Source organism: Lygodium microphyllum, chromosome 2 (genome assembly GCF_053477565.2).
Source record: "Lygodium microphyllum isolate KBCC chromosome 2, Lygodium_microphyllum_v1.1.10, whole genome shotgun sequence".
NCBI lineage: Eukaryota > Viridiplantae > Streptophyta > Polypodiopsida > Schizaeales > Lygodiaceae > Lygodium > Lygodium microphyllum.
Genome location: NC_141136.1, coordinates 192,467,324 through 192,478,517, shown reverse-complemented (window position 1 = coordinate 192,478,517; position 11,194 = coordinate 192,467,324).

Below are 11,194 nucleotides of genomic sequence, written 5' to 3'. Positions count from 1 at the left end.
ACTTGTTAAATTAAATAGTAATTATTTAATTAGCTAATTAGTTGCCTAATTACTATCAAATAGTGATTAACTTGCTAAAATTAGAAATTGACTAATTTATTAATAGTTAATTAATTATTAATAACTATTGATTAAATAGTTAATTAATTTCTCAATTTAGGAGAAATAAAATAACTCTGATTACTTTTTTTGTCTTTATATGAAAGAGAGAGAGAGAGAGAGAGAGAGAGAGAGAGAGAGAGAGAGAGAGAGAGAGAGAGAGAGAGAGAGAGCACGCACGTTAGCGGGGACAGACGCGACGCAGGTAAGTGTCGGCGCCCCCTTTCTCCCAAATCCCTTTCGACGTCATTGAGCGAACACACACTCCAATAATTAGTGAGTTAATTTACTGCTTAAGTTAATTAACTAATTAGTTACCTAATTACTATCAAATAGTGATTAACTTATTAATTAGTTAACTTGCTAAAATTAAAAATTAACTCATAGACCTTGGCATCTTGGCCTTAGCATACTTGACAAAGAGCTACGAAGGCTTTGTTGGCGTCGTTGGTTGCACGTGAGAAGCTCCCACTAGCTTATAGGAAAATCTTCCCGGGAGGTCACCCATCCCAATAGTGTTGTCACCCAAGTGTGCTTAACTACCAAGTGACTATCCACTAGGCTGGTTCTTTTTGTTATTTTATATTACAAACATAGTTTTAATAAGCTAGTCTTGGGAGAATTTTCTAAGTATTTCTTCCATGAACTCGCATATAATACCTCATTATTAATAATACTTATCTTCATAAGTAGGCCGAATTTCATAATTAGAGCTAGTTTTTAAGAATGTGCAACATCAATCAAATTTCTTTAGAATGTGTACACACATTGTTTATTAAAATAAACTAAGTAATGGGGACCCATTCATTGCGAGAGTAACTTTTTGCCCAACTAGATTTGTGGGTATTCTTCACCTAATAAGGGGCTACTGACAACCCCTTTTTGGTGAAAGAACAAACCACTGTCCGACAATATACACCATGGGGAGAATAGGGACCAATAGGGTACATGTAAAAAATCACAAATCTAGTTGGGCGAGGGAAGAGAAAGTAACAAAGTGATCGGGGAAGAGAGAGTAACAAAGTGATTGCAGAGGGATGAGAGAGAGAGAGAGAGAGAGAGAGAGACAACATAAATAAAGCAATGTTTGAATGAGTGTGTATAAGCTTCTACTTTGTATGACTATCTCATATTATACTTCTAGGAGTGTAAGGATCTACTATTTAGAAAATTATATCTCTTTCTTTTTCTTGTAAAGTTAATTAAGTAAATGTTTGTTAATTAGTTGAGATAATGGAGGGAGAGAGAGAAATTGTGATGAGAGAGAGGGCATGTGATGTGTGTAATTTTTTCTTTCTAGAAAGGGGTCACTGGCAGCCCCTTACCGGATGAAAAAATTTGTGGTGACCCATTTCTTGCAAGAATAACTTTTTGCCCAACTAGATTTGTGGGTTTCCTTCACCTAATAAGGGGCTGCCCACAACCCCTTTTTGGCGAAAAAAACAAACCACACATCCAAGAATATATAGCATGGGAGAATTTAGACCAATAGAGTACCAGTTTTTAAACCTATTGGTCCCTGTTCTCCCCATGTTGTATATTCTCGGATCTGTGGTTTGTTTTTTCGCCAAAAAGGGGTCGCCACTGGTAGCCCCTTAATGGGCGAAAATAAAACGACATATCTAGTTCAGTGGAGGGAAGAGAGAGTAACAAAGTGATGGGAGAGGGATGAGAGAGAGAGACAATATGAATAAAGCAATGTTTAAATGAGTGTGTTTTTTAAGCAATAAAGCAATATTTGAAGGAGTGTGTATAAGCTTCTACTTTGTATGACTATCTCATATTATGCTTCTAGGAGTGTAAAGATCTACTATTTAGAAAATTATATCTCTCTCTTTCGCTCATAAAGTTAATTAAGTAAATGTTTGTTAATTAGTTTAGAAAATGGGGGGAGAGAGAGAAAGGGTGATGAAATCGAGGGCATGTAATATGTGTAATTTTTTCTCGCAAAAAAGGGGTTGACGGTAGCCCCTTACTGGACAAATTTTTTTTCTAGCGACCCATTCCTTGCAATAATAATTTTTTGCCTAGCTGGATTTGTGGGTTTTTTTCGCCTAATAAGGTGTTGTCGGCAATCCCTTTTTGGCAAAAAAACAAACCATAGATTCGAGAATATACAACATGGGGAGAATAGGGACCAATAGGTTAAATATCCCTATGCTATATATTCTTGGATCTATGGTTTGTTTTTTCACCAAAAAGGGGTCATCGTTAGCCCCTTAATGGGTGAGAAAAAAACCACAAATCTAGTTGGGCGAGGGAAGAGAGAGTAACAAAGTGATGGGAGAGGAATGAAAGAGAGAGATCGACAACATGAATAAATAAATATTTAAATGAATTTGTTTTTAAAGCAATAAAGCAATATTTGAACGAGTGTGTATAAGCTTCTACTTTGTATGACTATCTCATATTATGCTTCTAAGAATGTAAAGATTTACTATTTAGAAAATTATATCTCTCTCTTTGGCTTGTAAAGTTAATGAAGTAAATATTTGTTGATTAGTTGAGAAAATGGGGGGAGAGAGAGAAAGCGTGATGAGAGAGAGGGCATGTGATGTGTATAATTATTTCTTGCCAAAAAGGCATTGTCCCCACAGGCCGGACGAAAAAAATTTCTGGCAACCCATTCTTTGCGAGAGTAACTTTTTGCCCAACTAGATGTGTGGGTTTTCTTCACCTAATAACGGGCTACGAGCAACCTCTTTTTGGCAACAAAACAAACCATTGGTCTGAGAATATACTGCATGAGGAGTATCAGGACCAACAGGGCACAGGTTTTTTACCTATTGGTTCCTATTCTCTCCATGCTATATATTCTCGGATACGTGGTTTGTTTTTTTGCCAAAAAGGGGTTGCCCGCAGTCCCTTAATGGGCGAAAAAAAAACCACAAATCTTGTTGGGCCAGAATTTACTATCCAAGAGTGGGTCATCGAAAAAAAATCGTCCCCAACAAGGGCTACCGGTGATCCCTTTCTGGTGAGAAAATTTACACATGCTCTCCCTCTTTCCCCCTCTCTTTCATCATTCTTGCTCTCTCCCCCTATTTTCTCTCTCCTTCATCTATAAAAGGACCCATCCCCCCCTTTTCACATTTCAAATCGTTCCACTCTCATTATGTCACTCTCTCTCTCTCTCTATCCCTCCCTCCCTCTCTCTCCTTTGTCTTTAAAAGGACCCCTCTCCTTGCAATTTAACTTCTTGTTTTCTATCCCCTACCTTTAGTATGGTTTTGTCTCTCTTTCTCTCTCCATACCTCTCTCTCTAACAGAGTCACACATACTCTATCTCATCGTTCTATCCCAGGCTTTCCCCTCTCTCTCTCTCTCCCTCCCGTCCCACTCTTTCTCTCTCCCTCTCTCACTCACTCACTCACTCACTCACTCACACACATACACACTCTCTCTCTCAATCTATCCCCACCTTCCTCCCTCTCTCTATCTCCTTCTTCCTCCCCCTTTCTCTGTGTCTCTCTCCCTCTCCCTTGCTCTCACTCTCTCTCCTTGTATCTACCTCTAACTCTCTCTCTCTCTCTTTATCTCTCATTCTATTATCCTAATGCTATCTCTTCCTTCCCCCTCTCTCTCTCTCTCTATCAATTGGTATTTCATTGGTAGGAAATTGAGGAAGCAATATATCTGTAAGAAGTAACCCTAAGCCCCTCTATCATGGCCAAATATGATTTCAAAAGACAAGATCATGTCACCCTTTACGAGGGCGATGAAAGGATTCCATAAGGTTTAATCTGACAAACGTTTCCTTGATCGAGCTTGCTCCAGTGGGAGTTCTTATCACCATCATGCATCAGAGAGGTGTGAAGGCCCGTGGCAAAGGAAATACTGAGTTTGACGTTGAAGAAAACACATTTGTGCAATGGCCAATTGAGCATATGGTAAGCAGCTCCTCTCTTGATTTTTGTTAGGATTGCTCTATCTCCCCCTCTTATCCTATTTTGGATCATTGTTTGCAGGAAAAAGAGTGACGATTGGACGAGTCTCTCAAGAACTTTGACTTGCCTTCAGGATCTATAGTAGGACAACAGGCTATTGTCACCGCCAACATGCAAACACAACGGGGGGAGTCGCCCGGAGTCACCCTCCAAGAGCGAGAGGAAGAGTAACACAAACACGATCATTGACTTCCACCGAGCTACAAAAAGCGGTTGCAATTGCATGTGGGGAAGGAGTGACATCAATAGAAGGTGGGCATGCTTTGATGACACAAGCATGAAAGGGCAAGAGAAAGCTTGTACTATCAGAGAGTGATACTAACGAGGAAAGGAACAACCATCAAAGCATCAAGTCCTTTAGTGCACAGCAAGGGCATGGCCGTATGCAACCCAAGAAGAATCGAACACAAAGAACCAAAAAGAAGTGTATGACATATGCGAGTGGCAAGACCGCTCTCATGACCATACAATGCCTGGAAAGGGGTCATTTGAATGCTCTGCTGGTAAGAGGCATTGTAGGCAAATTCAACTAATGGCAAGTATTGAATCCACCTCTTCGGCTCTCGACAGCAGTATGCCCTAAGCATATCCTCAATGATTTGATTTACTCGCTCTGTTTGGCCATCTGTTTGGGGATGGTAGGCGGTGCTAAAACAGAGTTGAGTCCCAATGGCTTCAAAGATAGCTCTCCAGAAGTGTGATGTGAAGAGAGAATCTCGATCACTAATGATTCTTTTAGGTAACCCATGTAGCTTGAATATCTCCTTGATAAACAATCTTGCAATGTCGGAGGCTTTATAGTTTGTCTTTACTGGAATCAGGTGTGCAACCTTGGTAAGCATGTCAACCACCACCATAATGGAATTGTATCCTCCTTGGATTTGGGGTAAGCCCACAACAAAATCCATACTGATGAATTCCCATTTCATTTGGGGAATGTCAAGCGGTTGCAGTTTCCCTGGCATCATGACATGTTCGGCCTTGATACGTTGGCAAGACAAACATTCAGTGACATATTTGAGAACGTCACCTTTGAGCCTCTCCCAATGGTAGCTCTTCCTAACTGCATTAAGAGTTTTTGCATAGCCGGGATGTCCTGCGAAAGGAGAATCATGAGCTTCCCATAATATCTTCTGCTTAAGTGACTGGCTTGTTGGTATACACAGCCTTGTTCTGTAGTAGACAAGCCCATTATCAATGGAAAATTCCTGATACTTAGCTTGCAACTTCTGATTCTGCTCCTTGGTAGATATTTCCTTTATCATTGTTTGGTAGGTCAAATCATGGCATGCTTCCTCTCTAGCTAGTTCAAGTAAAGGGTTGTTTGGCATAGATACCTTTGTAGCCAGAGATCTAGCCGTTGATGGATTCTGCAAGATTAGGGAATTTAGGAATGCTTTGCGACTGAGTGCATCGGCAACTACATTCTCTTTCCCTGGTCGGTACTTGATTTCAAAATCATATTCCTCCAATACTTCAATCCACCGACGTTGCCTCATGTTGAGCTCGTTTTGGATAAAAATCCATTTGAGACTCTTATGATCGGTTACTAGAGTAAACTTGTTACCCAACAGGTAGTGTCTCCAAAGCTTTAGAGCATGGATGACAGCTAATAATTCCAGATCATGCGTGGCATAATTCTTTTCATGACTCTTCAATTTCCTTGAAGAGTATGCTACTGGATGACCTTCCTGCATAAGTATACACCCCAAGGCAAGAATGCTAGCATCAGTTACTACCTCGAACTCCTTATTGAGGTCAGGAAGTTTTAGAATAGGTGCTAATACCAAACTTTGCTTCAATTTGTCGAAGCTATTTTGTTCGGAAGTTGACCATGTAATGGAAGTCTGCTTCTTTAGTAAGTCTGTAAGAGGTGCTGCAATCAAAGCATAGTTTTTGATAAAGACCCTATACCATCCTGTCAAGCCAAGAAAGCTACATATTTCTTTGACAGATACTGGTATTGGCCATTCAAGCACATCTCTGACTTTGGGTGGGTCTACTGATATTCCTTCTGATGATACTATGAATCCCAGATATTCAATCTGACGCTTGAAGAATGCACACTTCTTCATTTTTGCATACAGCTTATGGGACCTCATTGTCTCAAGGACAATCCGAAGTTGAGGCTCATGATCTTCTTCCTGTTTAGAATAGACTAAAGTGTCATCGAAGAAGACAAGCACGAAATCATCAAGATATGGTCTAAAAATATCGTGCATTAATCTATTGAAGGTGGCAGGTGCATTTGTAAGCCCGAATGACATAACCAAGAACTCAAAGTGCCCATATCTTGTATTGAAGGCTGTTTTTGGAATATTTTCTTCCTTGATCCTTATTTGATAGTAACCTGACCTGAGATCAATCTTGGAGAAGATCTTTGCACCTTGAAGACGATCAAGAAGCTCATCTATTCTAGGAATAGGATACTTGTTCTTGACTGTTGATTGATTCAACCCTCGGTAATCAATACATAGTCGAAGTGTCCCATCTTTCTTTTTCTGGAATAGTACTGGAGCTTCCCACGGTGAGTTGCTAGGCCGGATGTAACCCTGATCCAATAGTTGCTTGAGCTGTTCCTTCAACTCAATTGCTTCTGGTATGGACATTCTATAAGGTCTCTTTGCAATTGGTGCAGCTCCAGGCACTAGCCTAATTTCATGATCTACTTCTCTTGGAGGCAGAAGTTCAATCAATTCCTCAGGGAATACATCAACGTATTCCTTTAGCCAAGAAGGTCCTTCATGAGACTCTCTTGCTTTTGATCTAACTTGTTGAGTTTGACTAGGTAAACGGGTAATCCTTTTCTGACTCCTTTTATGATCCGAGATACTTTGGCTAATTGGATTCTTGGCACTCCTATCTCACCTTGAGTTGTGACAAACTCCCTTTCAGAGTTTCGAAAGGAAACTTGACCCTTTCCACAGTGGATGTGGGCGTCATTAGGCTTAAGCCAATCCATCCCGAGTAGACACTCATGGATACCTAAATTCATGACTCTGAATTTGACTGAGGTTTTCTTTCCTCCCAGAAAGAATTCCTCCTTAGCAGTTTGCCTGGTACAAGTTACCTCATGACCGTTTGCCAATTCCACAAGCAGGGTAGGTGCTTCTACTGTGGCTATTCCTAATCTTTTTGCACATGCTGGTGAGATAAAGGAATGTGTACTGCCACAATCAATCAAGGTTTTGAAACCTTTACCTTGATAGTCCAACGGTGTTTGAATCACCGAGAACTGGCGATTCAGCCCTTTCTTGTGTAAAGCGGCATGGACTGTCGCTCTTTCGAATTCTGCTTCCATAGTCGGATCTTCCTCTTCTTCTTCTTCGCATCTTTGCCTATTGGCAATGCAGGCAGTTCTTCCTCTTCCACGGGTGGCGGCTCCTTGATCGCGGCCTGCACCTTGGAAAGGCGTTTGACGATGTCCCCCGCTGAGCTTGGGACATTGCCTCTTGAAGTGACCGGGTTCGTTGCAGTGGAAACATCAGAGGTTTCGGCCATTACTTTGAGTAGGAACAAAGTTGTTGACATTATTTGTCCTTGCTTTCTTCCTTTGTCCCTGATTGTGACCTTGAACTCTCTTCACTTGAGGTCTGAATGCTCCTTTGTTCGGGTCACTATAGGACCAAGTTTTGTTACCCCTTGGTCTAGCTTGCACTTCCTGAATTATAGGCGCCGCTCGAATGAGTGCATCCTGCAAATCTGATGGACGCATAGATTCGAGACGGGTATTTACGGGTGGATTTAAGCCTGTGCAAAATTTGGACACCTGCTGTGTCGTATCCATCTGTGGCGCATATTTTAAGAGTGAGACAAATTTAGAGTAGTATGCGTCAAGGGTGAGTCCTAGCTGTTTTAGCTCGTAGAACTCATTCATTTTCTAAGTACGATATGCAGGTGGCAAATATCTCCCTTGCACAGCTTTCTTTAACTTCTCCCAGGTAACAGACCCCTCTGAAGTCCCTTGATCCCTGCACCATTGTTTCCACCAAAGTCTAGCTTCGCCGGTGAGTTTTAACTTGGCGACAATGGCCTGATTGGTAGGTGCAGTACCAGCTGCTTCAAAGTAATCCTCCATAGATTCAATCCAAATTTTAGCATCAGACTGGACGAATCTGTCTCTCCCGTCAAACTCGGGTGGCTTTATCTACTTGAGGAGGAACTTCTTCTCCTGGGTCACAGCAGTACTTGATGTAGGGGGCGAATTTGCAACCTGTACCTGGGGTTGTGCCTGGATAAAAGTTTTTTTAACGTTATTATATGATAATTGACGTTAGCTTATCTTTAGTTCAGCTATCTCGTAAATAATGAAGCTAATTAACTTTTTAACAACTCTGATGCACAGCCAGATATTGATAAAAGAAGTCTTTATTTATATTTACATGGGCGTAGCCTTATACAACGTCTCGTGTGATGATAATCCAATCATTACATTCAGTTTGGGGAGAACAACGTTGTATTGCATTTGTCTACAGGAACTGTGTAATAGTAGGGTTTTGGGTCATGGATCTTTAGGAATCGATAATTCATTGGAAGTTCAGGATACCCTTTTCGTTGGAATCCATACTTCTCATGGCGGCCCAACACTTTAATCCTGTCGGCTGGGATTACACGGGTTACTTCCTCATATACATATGAGTTCATTTCAACCCTCCGACCTTGAATATGTAAAGTCGAATTTACGTGAGCTTCCACAAAAATGAACAGCTTCACGACTTTCAAGTCTTCCAACCACTTGATCCTCTTTAGGTTGGTCTGTAGATAAGCAAACTGGTGGGCAACTATGTAGTAGATTCCTGAAGACCCCGTCCATCTTCGTTCTATGTTTAAAGGTGATGGATTATAAATCTGCTCCAGGATGTTCATCATCCCAATTCTTTGTCTATAAAGCGGAGAATGCATTGCAGTCATAAACATGACCCGAAACACCAAAAACTTGTTCCACGCTTCATAGTTCTGCAAGACAACATTGAAGACGAGGAAATGTTTGGACAGCAACAATTTCTTTATTTCATTTTATTGAGATCTCATAAAAACAATTCCGTTGTTGGTCGGCTCTGATACCAACTGTAACGTGTCTCCTAGTATCATCCAGGACACGTCTTAGCAGTCCATCGGAAAGGATGTCTAGAAAGCTCCGCCCGGCACTCCCATGGAATGTTACGGGTTTTGCGATCTAGTTCTTCCCGCGTCTGCCATGTAGCGGAAGTATCCTGACCGTTCCCACTTAGGATCGATCGGAATTAGGGTTTTCCTAATGGGTCATTAGCTAACAGCAACTAGCGTCAGACCCGAGCGAACTACTTTACGCAGAAACGCCAGGTCCGAAGCGAATTCACACTGCACTTGGTTCAAGGAGAATGGGAAACGAGAGAGATGTAAAGCTCAACCTCTCTGCCATAAGGCATAGTCCCATTCCGTTCCCCTAAAACAACGTAAATCGGGTAAGACGTAACTCTAGGTCATCGTTCTCGTTATTCTTTTTAATGATGATGATCATTCCGCTGTTCTTCGAGATTTTTGAGAAAAGTTCCCAGCTAACCGGGACCACCCAACCGTAGGACGGACCCATGGCCCATCCTCCGCACTTTCCTCAGTTTGTTTTAGTTATGTAATTATCTAACACATTAATTTGACATATAACAATCAGCTTCTTTAATTAATCTTGTTAAGCACTGGTTCCTTCACGTAGTCTTATCACGTGACATATAAAAACAACATCAAGCAAGTTATTTTAACATCTCATCATTTTATCTTTGAAATACAAGAAGTTCTGCCCGTAGGCTTGTCCATAATCTGCCCGAAGGCTAACCAGTAATCTCCAGGGATCACTATTCCAAGCTTCCGCCCGTCAACTAGTATGCGGACCTCGAGATCCAATCTCGAGTCACGTTAGCCTCTTGTGCAGGACCCGGAAGGCGAGGGATTTACGGCCAGAGCCCCCCCTGGCACCCAAGCATCCTCCTACTCCAAGTAGAGCTTAACGGAAAGACCTCTCGTCGTGGGTTCGGTCCACGTTCCCGGCGCGGTCAACAACCCCCTTGGTTAGGGGGCAGTCGGGGGTAACTGAAGCTGCCTCTCCCTTCAGGCCTTTAACCTGAAGTATAGGTACTTATTTAATTTGTAATTCATAATTAAAACAGAGCCCTAAAATCTCTAGCAAGCATAAACATTTCCATTAATCAACCCAGTTGTATGGCAAACTGCTAAGGAAGTGTTCTTTCCTTTTTGAGTGTATCAGCAGTCGTTCTCAAGATGTCTTGTAACGTGGCAAGATCCCTTATATTTCGGTGTAGGGTATACCCAACTTGGTTAACCCTAAGGTACCTTAGATATGCTAGTTGCTATTTTACAACTTTCCTTATTTAGAAGGATATCCAAAACTACGTCTTTTTGCAAGATAACTTGCGTAAGGATCTGCCGTCCTTGATGAGGGTTTTTTTTCCCTTTTCTCCTTGTGAATCAATCACAAAATGATTTCATACATGTTGCGCAAGTCTTGCGATGGAATAATCTGTTTAGATTCTTTAAGCTGACGTATGTCAGGCCTAGGGTTTCTTCATTTAGGGACAAACCCTAGTTTCTTATCTTTATGAAAGTATTGTCCTTACGGTAAGGAAAGTAGTCAAGTGTTAGGGTATGAATGTTTCTATGTTTAGATTGGTTCAGTTAGCTTTTGGAAGGTAATCTTACTCGTCTTGTCACGGTTTTACTATCCTTGTGACAATTAACTTTCCCAATCAATACAGTTTAATTTGGCATATAGCATAATGCCAAGATGATACAAATGGCGACAATACTTCTTGGGACAAAAGGCCTAGCTGAGAAATTGGTGTATACACACTTTATTAGTCCCAAGCCCTCAAATAGCAGGGGAAAAGTGTTAATAGAGTGTCATCCAGCAATTCCCCATTACATTTTCTTTCCAAATGAGTTCGTATATCTAATTTTTATACTTGTTAATTCCTAACATTTAACTTCTGTTTTCTTTAAAGATGAACTCAGGCCAAATAACAACAGTTGCCTTGCTAAGATGTGCAACTAGCAAAGATAACTCCCTAGTAATTTGAGCATCGAAAGAAACCTTTCATGAATTTAGCCATTTTACCATGATTCGTTGCGAAAGGAATAAGACTAATGGTGCAAGA